The sequence below is a fragment of the Schistocerca piceifrons genome, chromosome X (genome assembly GCF_021461385.2).
Source record: "Schistocerca piceifrons isolate TAMUIC-IGC-003096 chromosome X, iqSchPice1.1, whole genome shotgun sequence".
In the NCBI taxonomy this organism is placed as follows: Eukaryota; Metazoa; Arthropoda; class Insecta; order Orthoptera; family Acrididae; genus Schistocerca; species Schistocerca piceifrons.
This window is the reverse complement of record NC_060149.1, coordinates 337775904-337785230: the sequence shown is the minus strand read 5'-3', so window position 1 is coordinate 337785230 and position 9327 is coordinate 337775904.

Here is a 9327-nt window from a genome sequence, read left to right as displayed (position 1 = left end):
AAGGCCGACCCACGCACTTCCATGCGTAGCCGGTGACGGGGTAACGCGTAATTCCCCGCCCCGGGTAGACAGGTAGGACACGTACGTACCCCCTGGTGAAGGCCAGGCCCAGGGAGGGGTGATTACCCGAGCTGATACCTTCCGAAAGTGCCGATTGGTCCCTCCGTCCGTTTGTCGGGAGGTGTGACCTGAGGTGTGAACAATCACCTAAGGCGGGAGTGCCCTCAGAGAGGGCCCCCACAAGGGAGGAGCGCGCCATCGGAGACGCCGGTAATCATGGGGGATTCTTCCGCAATGGTTTCCTCACCTTCCACTAAGTCTAGTCACAAACGTAAGCATACTGAGTCTCAGCCACAGACGATTCTTCCATCGTTGCCACAGTTCCTTGTTGTTTCTCGGTCTGATGAAGGTCACGACTTCTCCACGGTCAACCCTTTCATTATCCAGAAAGGAGTCGATGCAATAGCAGGTCCTGTAAAGTCTTGTTCCCGATTACGGAATGGCACCCTGTTGTTAGAAACACACAGTGCCCTCCAGTCACAAAAATTGCTGCGTACTACTCTGCTCCACACCTTCCCTGTCCGGGTGGAACCGCACCGTACCTTGAATTCCTCGCGTGGAGTCGTTTATACACGCTCCCTCGATGGATTGTCTGACGAAGAAATTCAGCACTATCTGTCTGACCAGGGCGTAACGACAGTTCATAGAGTAATGAAACGGGTTGACACGAACATCATTCCCACCCGCACTGTCTTCTTGACATTTGACACAGTTCAACTCCCATCGAAAATCAAAGCAGGCTATGAGATAATTTCCGTTCGCCCTTACGTCCCAAACCCTACGCGTTGCTATCGATGTCAGCGGTTCAATCACACCAGCCAGTCCTGTTCCAATCCAGCCAAATGTGTTACGTGTGGCACGGATGCCCATGAGGGTGCTTGTCCACCTCCATCCCCTCGCTGCATCAACTGTATGGGTGACCACGCTGCTTCCTCTCGAGATTGCCCCGTTTTTAAGGATGAGAAGCTCATCCAGGAAATAAGGGTGAAGGAAAAGGTGTCGACCTTTGCTGCTCGAAAATTATTCGCCAGTCGCAAGCCCACCGTGCCTCAGACAGGAAAATACAGCACTGTCCTTGCTTCTCCTCGGCCAACAAAGGAGGCGGCCACGCAGACTTGCGACCTCACCTTTAGTACCACGGTCGTCAGATCGGCCAGCGCAAAGATCGCTCGTTCAACCTCACCACTTTCGCCTGCCCACTCTCTGGCTCACCCTTCGTCGGGTTCTGCTACATCTCGAGCCCAAAAGTCGGACGCCAAGTCTTCCAAAAAAGAGCATACTCGTGAAGAGTTTTTACGGACCGCAGCTTCACAACCATCGGTTCCTCCTTCCTCTAAACAACATTCTTCCAAGAAGGCTACAAAGAAACCCAGTTCCTCTCCTTCTCCGCCAAGGCGTGCCCCCTCTACAGCACCACCTGGCGGAAATCGCCCTCGGCCATCTTCTGTGTCGCCGAGGCGCACTGCTGGTGGCCGGTCAACCGGCCGATCGCTGGTGGCAGGGACTGATCCTGACCAACTTATGGATCAGGATCTTCTGCCTTCGGCTGAATGCCATTCCATGCTGTCGGTTGCTAGCTCCGAGCAGTCTTTGAGTTGACAGCAACTTTGGTCACATTCCTCCATTCTCTTTTCACCCCATGTCCATTATCCACTGGAATATCCGCGGCATTCGAGCCAATCGGGATGAATTGTCGGTCCTCTTACGCTCCTACTCGCCGGTCATCTTCTGTCTTCAGGAAACAAAGCTGCGTCCCCATGACCGCTTTGTTCTCCCTCATTTTCAGTCTGTCCGATATGATCTCCCCTCTGTTGCAGGCTCTCCAGCCCATGGAGGACTCATGATTCTTCTCCGTGATACTCTCCATTATCACCCAATCCCCTTAAACACTTCCTTCCAAGCTGTCGCCGTCCGTCTTTCACTTTCCGGATACACGTTCTCTCTTTGTACTGTATACATTCCATCGTCCACACCACTGGCACGAGCTGATCTCCTTCATCTTCTTGGTCAGCTTCCACCCCCCTATTTGCTGGTTGGGGACTTCAATGCCCACCACCCGCTTTGGGGATCTCCACACCCTTGTCCACGTGGCTCCGTATTGCTAGACGTCTTCCACCAAGCGGATCTAGTTTGCCTCAACACTGGGGTCCCCACATTTTTGTCTGCCTCCACGACAACCTTATCTCATTTGGACCTTGCGGTCGGTACTGTTCCGCTAGCTCGGCGCTTCGAATGGTTCGCCCTTGATGATACACACTCGAGTGACCACTTTCCATGTGTCCTCAGACTGCAGCCTCAACTGCCATATATGCGCCCGCGCCGCTGGAAGTTTGCCCAAGCCGATTGGACACTTTTTTCGTCTCTCGCGACATTCGATGACCGTCGCTTTCCCAGCGTCGACGATGAGGTCACACACATTACCGACGTTATCCTTACAGCTGCGGAACGTTCAATACCACGCACCTCCGAATTGCCCCGGCGCCCCCCAGTTCCTTGGTGGAACGAGGCATGCCGTGACGCAATACGTGAGCGGCGACGTGCTCTTCGCATTTTCCGTCACCATCCTACTTTGGCCAACTGTATCCGCTATAAGCAGCTCCGTGCGCGCTGCCGTCGTGTCATCCGCGATAGCAAGAAGGCAAGCTGGAAATTCTTTATTAGCTCATTTAACGCCTTCACTCCCTCCTCGGCAGTTTGGAGTCGGCTTCGACGGTTCTCAGGCGCGCCTAGTTTCTCCCCGGTTTCTGGGCTCACTGTCGCGCATGATACCTTAGTGGACCCCGTCGCAATTTCTAACTCGTTGGGTCAGCACTTTGCTGAGATTTCGAGCTCTTCAAATTACCCGCCAGCGTTTCTCCCGAAGAAACGTGCAGCGGAAGTGCGACCTCTTGCTTTCTCCTCCCAAAATCACGAAAGCTACAATACTGTTTTCTCCATGCGGGAACTCAAACATGCCCTCTCATCTTCTCGCTCCTCCGCCCCAGGACCGGATGGTATCCATGTCCAAATGTTGCTGCATTTATCCACCCATAGTCTGCGTTACCTCCTTCGCCTTTATAATCGAATTTGGACCGGCAGCACCTTTCCCAGACGGTGGCGGGAAGCTATTGTCGTTCCCGTTCCGAAACCTGGAAAGGACAAACATCTCCCCTCTAGCTATCGCCCCATTTCTCTCACGAGTAGTGTCTGTAAGGTTTTGGAGCGTATGGTGAATTACCGTTTAGCTTGGTGGCTGGAATCCCGCAGCCTTTTAACACCAGCCCAATGCGGATTTCGGAAGCATCGTTCTGCAGTTGACCATCTTGTCGCTCTCTCCACTTATATCATGAACAATTTTCTCCGGCAACGCCAAACGGTAGCAATATTTTTTGATCTGGAGCGAGCATACGATACCTGTTGGAGGACAGGCATCCTCCGCACACTGTTCTCTTGGGGCTTTCGAGGCCGGCTGCCCCTTTTTCTTCGCGAATTTATGGCAGAGCGCACTTTTCGGGTACGGGTGAACACTACTCTCTCCCGTACTTTCTCCCAAGAAAACGGGGTACCCCAGGGATCCGTGCTGAGTGTTGTACTGTTTGCCATCGCCATAAATCCAATTATGGATTGTCTCCCTCCTGATGTCTCGGGCTCCCTCTTTGTGGACGATTTTGCGATCTACTACAGCTCTCAACGGACCAGCCTTCTTGAACGACGTCTTCAAGGATGTCTCGATCGCCTCCACTCGTGGAGCATCGAAACTGGCTTCCGTTTTTCACCCAGTAAGACCGTTTGTGTCAATTTTTGGCGACGTACGGAGTTTCTTCCGCCCTCCTTACATCTCGGTCCTGTCAACCTTCCGTTTTCAGACGTCGCTAAATTCTTGGGTCTTATGTTTGACAGAAAACTATGCTGGTCCTCCCACGTTTCCTATCTTTCGGCTCGCTGTCTGCGATCACTTAACACCCTCCGTGTCCTGAATGGTACCTCCTGGGGAGCGGACCGAGTGGTCCTTCTCCGCCTCTATCGCGCCTTAGTGCGCTCGAAATTGGACTATGGAAGCATAGTCTACTCCTCTGCTCGGCCGTCTATTCTTCGGCGTCTCGACTCTATCCACCACCGTGGATTACGTTTAGTGTCTGGAGCTTTTTACACTAGCCCTGTGGAAAGCCTTTATGCTGAGACTGCTGAACCTCCGCTGTCCAATCGGCGAGCAGTCCTCCTGAGTCGTTACGCTAGCCGCCTGTCTTCCATGCCTGCTAATCCAGCCCACGACCTTTTTTTCGACGCCTCCTTTGATGTAGGGTATGCAGGCCGCCCCTCCTCCCTACTACCCCCGGGAGTCCGCTTCCGTCAACTGCTCCATTCTCTTTCCTTCCGCTTTCCTAAAACCTTCCTGACCACTTGGGGTACAGCACCGCCTTGGCTCCGTCCCCGGATCTGCCTGCTCCGTGACCTTTGTCAATTTCCCAAAGATGGTACCCCTACACTTGTTTATCGTCGGGCATTTGCTGCTCTATGTGCAGAAATGACGGACGCCACATTTATTTACACCGACGGCTCGAAAACATCGTTAGGTGTAGGGAGTGCCTATATTGTTGGCGACACCCCAAATCGCTTTCGGCTTCCCGGCCAGTATTCGGTTTATACTGCGGAGCTTTACGCTGTTCTCCAGGCTGTCCACTACATCCGCCGCCATCAGCGGATACAGTACGTTATCTGCTCAGATTCTCTCAGCTCTCTCCTCAGTCTCCAAACTCTTTACCCTGTGCACCCTCTGGTCCACCGGATTCAGGACTGTCTGCGCTTGCTTCACCTGAGGGGCGTCTCGGTGGCGTTCCTCTGGCTCCCGGGACACGCTGGTATCTGTGGGAATGAGGCGGCCGATGTAGCGGCCAAGGCCGCAGTCTCTCTTCCTCGGCCAGCTATTCAGTCGCTTCCCTTCACCGATCTTCGGAACGACTTATGTCGCCATGTTGCTCAATTATGGCATGCCCATTGGTCGGCACTTTCCTGTAATAAATTGCGGGAAGTGAAAGCCCTTCCTTGCGCTTGGACCTCTTCCTCCCGAACGCGTCGTCGGGAGGAGGTAATTTTAGCTAGACTCCGGATAGGGCACTGTCGTTTTAGCCATCGACATCTTTTAAGCGGCGATCCTCCCCCACTCTGTCCCCACTGCTCTCAGCTGTGGACGGTAAGACACCTTTTAATTGAATGCCCCTATTTTAATCCATTACGCTCCCGTCTACAGCTATCGCCTGATCTATCGTCGATTTTAGCAGATGACACGCGCTCCGCCGACCGCGTTCTCCAGTTTATTAGTGACAGTGAAATGACGTCAGTCATTTGAAGCCTTTTTTGGGGACAATCACCCCCTTTCTGTAGTGGATTTTTAAGCAGTCTTCTATTTTTAGTTTCTCCAATTTTCTGACTTTGTTCCCCTTGCTGCTGGTTTTAAATTTCGGTTTCTTACTGTCTTAAGTCACGGGCTGGGCGCTAATGACCATAGAAGTTTTGCGCCCTAAAACCACAAAAAAAAAAAAAAAAAAAAAAAAAAAAAAAAAAAAAAAACCTCCAAGATCTTTATCCCGTCCACCCTCTGGTCCACTGGATTCAGGACTGCCTCCACATGCTCCAGTTGGGGGGGCGTCTCTGTGGCATTCCTCTGGATCCCAGGGCATGCTGGTATCCGCGGAAACGAGGCAGCCGATATAGCGGCAAAGGCTGCCGTCTCTCTTCCTCGGCCCACTGTTAGCATCGTTGCGTTTGCTGATCTACAGAGCGTTCTTTGTCCTCCTGTTGCTATTTTATGGCACACACATTGGTCCGCACCTCAGGATAATAAATTGCAGGTGATGAAACCTCTTCCTTGTGCATGGACATCTTCCTCCCGGCCTCGTCGTTAGGAGGAAGTAATTTTAACTAGACTCCGGATTGGACACTGTCTTTTTAGCTATCGATATCTTTTAAGTGACGATCCTCCCCCACTTTGTCCCTCACTGCTATCAACTGGACGGTGAGACACCTTTTACTTCAGTGTCCCTATTTTAATCCGCTACGCGCCCGTCTACAGGTGTCGCCTGGATATATCTTCCCTTTTAGCAGATAACACGCCCTCAGCCGATCGCGTCCTTGAGTTTGTGTCAGTGAGATGACATCGGTCATTTGAAGCTCATTTCGGGGAAAACAACCACCATTCAATAGCAGTTTTCTAATATTTTCTTCCGTTTTTAGTTTCCCTCCTCCTTGATTTTCGCTCCCGTTGTTGCTGATTTAAATTTAGGTTTTCTACCCTTCACTAAGCCACAGAATGGGCACTTATGAACATAGCAGTTTTGCACCCTAAAACCATAACTTAAAAGAGAAAAAACCTTACCCTGCACACTTATATTTCTCCGTCCTGGCCCTGCTACCCAAAGAACCACAGCCCTGAGTCCTCGCCGGCCGCTGTGACAGAGCGGTTCTAGGCACTTCAGTCCGCAACCGCGCTGCTGCTACGGTCGCAGGTTCGAGTCCTGCCTCGGCCTGGATGTGTGTGATGCCCTTAGGTTAGTTAGGTTTAAGTAGTGCTAAGTCTAGGGGACTGATGATCTCAGATGTCAAGTCCCATCGTGCTTAAAGCCATTTGAACCCTGAGCCCTAATAACAGCCAGCAATTGCGAGAGTCGCGAACACCGAACAACCCAGTCATCTGTAACAGATTAGTATATGGATACTACTCCTACCGAATACATATCCGAGGAGGAGAGAAGTAGCAGCCAAAGATCAAAGCGGTCCTGGTAACACCCAGCTACCCTGGTTAACCCCTCCACTGCTATCGTAATCCTGAGAGAAGGGCAGTACTCCTGCTGTAACACCTAATCCAGTAGTCGCTGTTAAGGCCACTCTTAATTTGTAGTGATAGAGAGCGCGTTGCCTCAGTGGCGCCACCCAATCGGTCACGATCATTTGAGTTTATCGCGTTAGTATCTAACACACACGTTGCGATGACTGTAGGAGCGTCCACGTTTTACTCGTCCAAATGTTTTGCAACTCAGCACGCCACCACGTCCCATGAGAATCTGCTACACTTGCGGCTATGCTAAATGTTACTACTTCCAAACGTTATCTCCATAATATCTTCGAAGCCTGTCATATTTACTTGGAGACTGAATATATGAGAACAGCAATCTTCAGAAGATCACATTAGCGTCTAGTATACTGTATTCATAAAGATGCACTGTTTCCCAAAAATCTTTCAACAAAAGTATTTCATTTACTCTCTCTTATTTCAAACGTTCGTCCCTTCTTGTATAACTTTGTTTCATTACCTCTAGATATCTACAAGATGTGATGCGCTTGAGTAATTTAAGAACCGATCTTGTAATCGGATACTACCAGGTTTTTTCCCTTGGATATGGAAATAGCCATGCATTTATCAACGTTTAGAGAGCTTCCATTCAGTGCACAACGTAAAAATATTGAGTCGCTCTGGGTTTACAGAAGATACTTTCTTACAAAAAGCGGTAGCAGTCTGAGTGTGATCCTAACACTAACGTTTAAGTACTGAGGACATTGGTAGTGCTGTTACACTTCCTTAGCGCATACCAGATTTGTTGTGATATACGGCACATCACCATGCAGTGTGGCGTACTAAGCTCCATTGGTAAAAATAAATCCTTACTCATCACTTTTTGTGAAGGTATTCCATTTGAAAGGGGTCTTGCTTTTAAACCATAGACACACACTCTCGGAAGCTTTTCGAAAGACGAAAGACGAACTGTTCATCTATAGCTAATAAAGTTAAGGAAACAATTGCAACACCAAAATTTACGGTGATGAAAGTTAGAGAATACATTTCTCTAGGTTCACATTTGATTAACATTGTTAAATCGGAGTTTAATGTAAGCGCGAGATAAGCGATTGCAAATGTGAAACGCTGGTAGACCAATAACAGGTGTAACCGCCAGTATGTTGAATGCGTGCAGGCAAACGTGCAACTTTGCAGAAAAACCTAAGAAATTTTTGTCTTATGTCAGAGCGGTAGGTGGATCAAAACGAAATGTCCAGACACTCTGTGACCAAAATGGTACCGAAACAGAGGATGACAGACTAAAGGCCGAAATACTAAATGTCTTTTTCCAAAGCTGTTTCACAGAAGACTGCACTGTAGTTCCTTCTCTAGATTGTCGCACAGATGACGAAATGGTAGATATCGAAGTAGACGACAGAGGGATAGAGAAACAATGAAAATTCCTCAAAAGAGGAAAGGCCACTGGACCTGATGGGATACCAGTTCGATTTTACACAGAGTACGGGAAGGAACTTGCCCGCCCCCCCCCCCCCCCCCCCCCCCCCCCCCATTGCAGAGTGGTGTACCGTAGGTCTCTGGAAGAGCGTAGCGTTCCAAAAGCAAAAGATTGGAAACGGGCAGAGGTCATCCCCATTTTCAAGATGGGACATCGAACAGACGTGCAGAACTATAGACCTATGTCTCTTACGTCGATCAGTTGCAGAATTTTGGAACACGTATTATGTTAGAGAATAATGACTTTCCTGGAAACTAGAAATCTACTCTGTAGGAATCAGTATGGGTTTCGAAAAAGACGATCGTGTGAAACTCAGCTCTCGCTATTCGACCACGAGACTCAGAGGGCCATAGACATGGGTTCCCAGGTAGATGCCGTGTTTCTTGACTTCCACAAGGCGTTCGATACAGTTCCCCACAGTCGTTTAATGAACAAAGTAAGAGCATATGGACTATCAGACCAATTGTGTGATTGGACTGAAGAGTTCCTAGATAACAGAACGCAGCATGTCATTCTCAATGGTGTGCCGCAGGGGAGTGTCGTAGGACCGTTACTATTCACAATATACATAAATGACCTTGTGGATGACATCGGAAGTTCACTGAGGTTTTTTGCGGATGATTCTGTGGTGTATCGAGAGGTTTTAACAATGGAAAATTGTACTGAAATGCAGGGATCCGTACCAGATAGGGTTGATAGAAGATAGAGAAGATCCAACGGAGAGCAGCGCGCTTCGTTATAGGATCATTAAGTAATCGCGAAAGCGTTGCGGAGATGACAGATAAACTCCAGTGGAAGACTCTGCAGGAGGGGGACGCTCAGTAGCTCGGTACGGGCTTTTGTTGAAGTTTCGAGAACATACATTCACCGAGGAGTCAAGCAGTATATTGCTCCCTCCTACGTATATCTCACGAAGAGACCATGAGGATAAAATCAGAGATTAGAACCCACACAGAAGCATACTGACAATCTCTTTCCACGAACAATACGAGACTGGAATAGA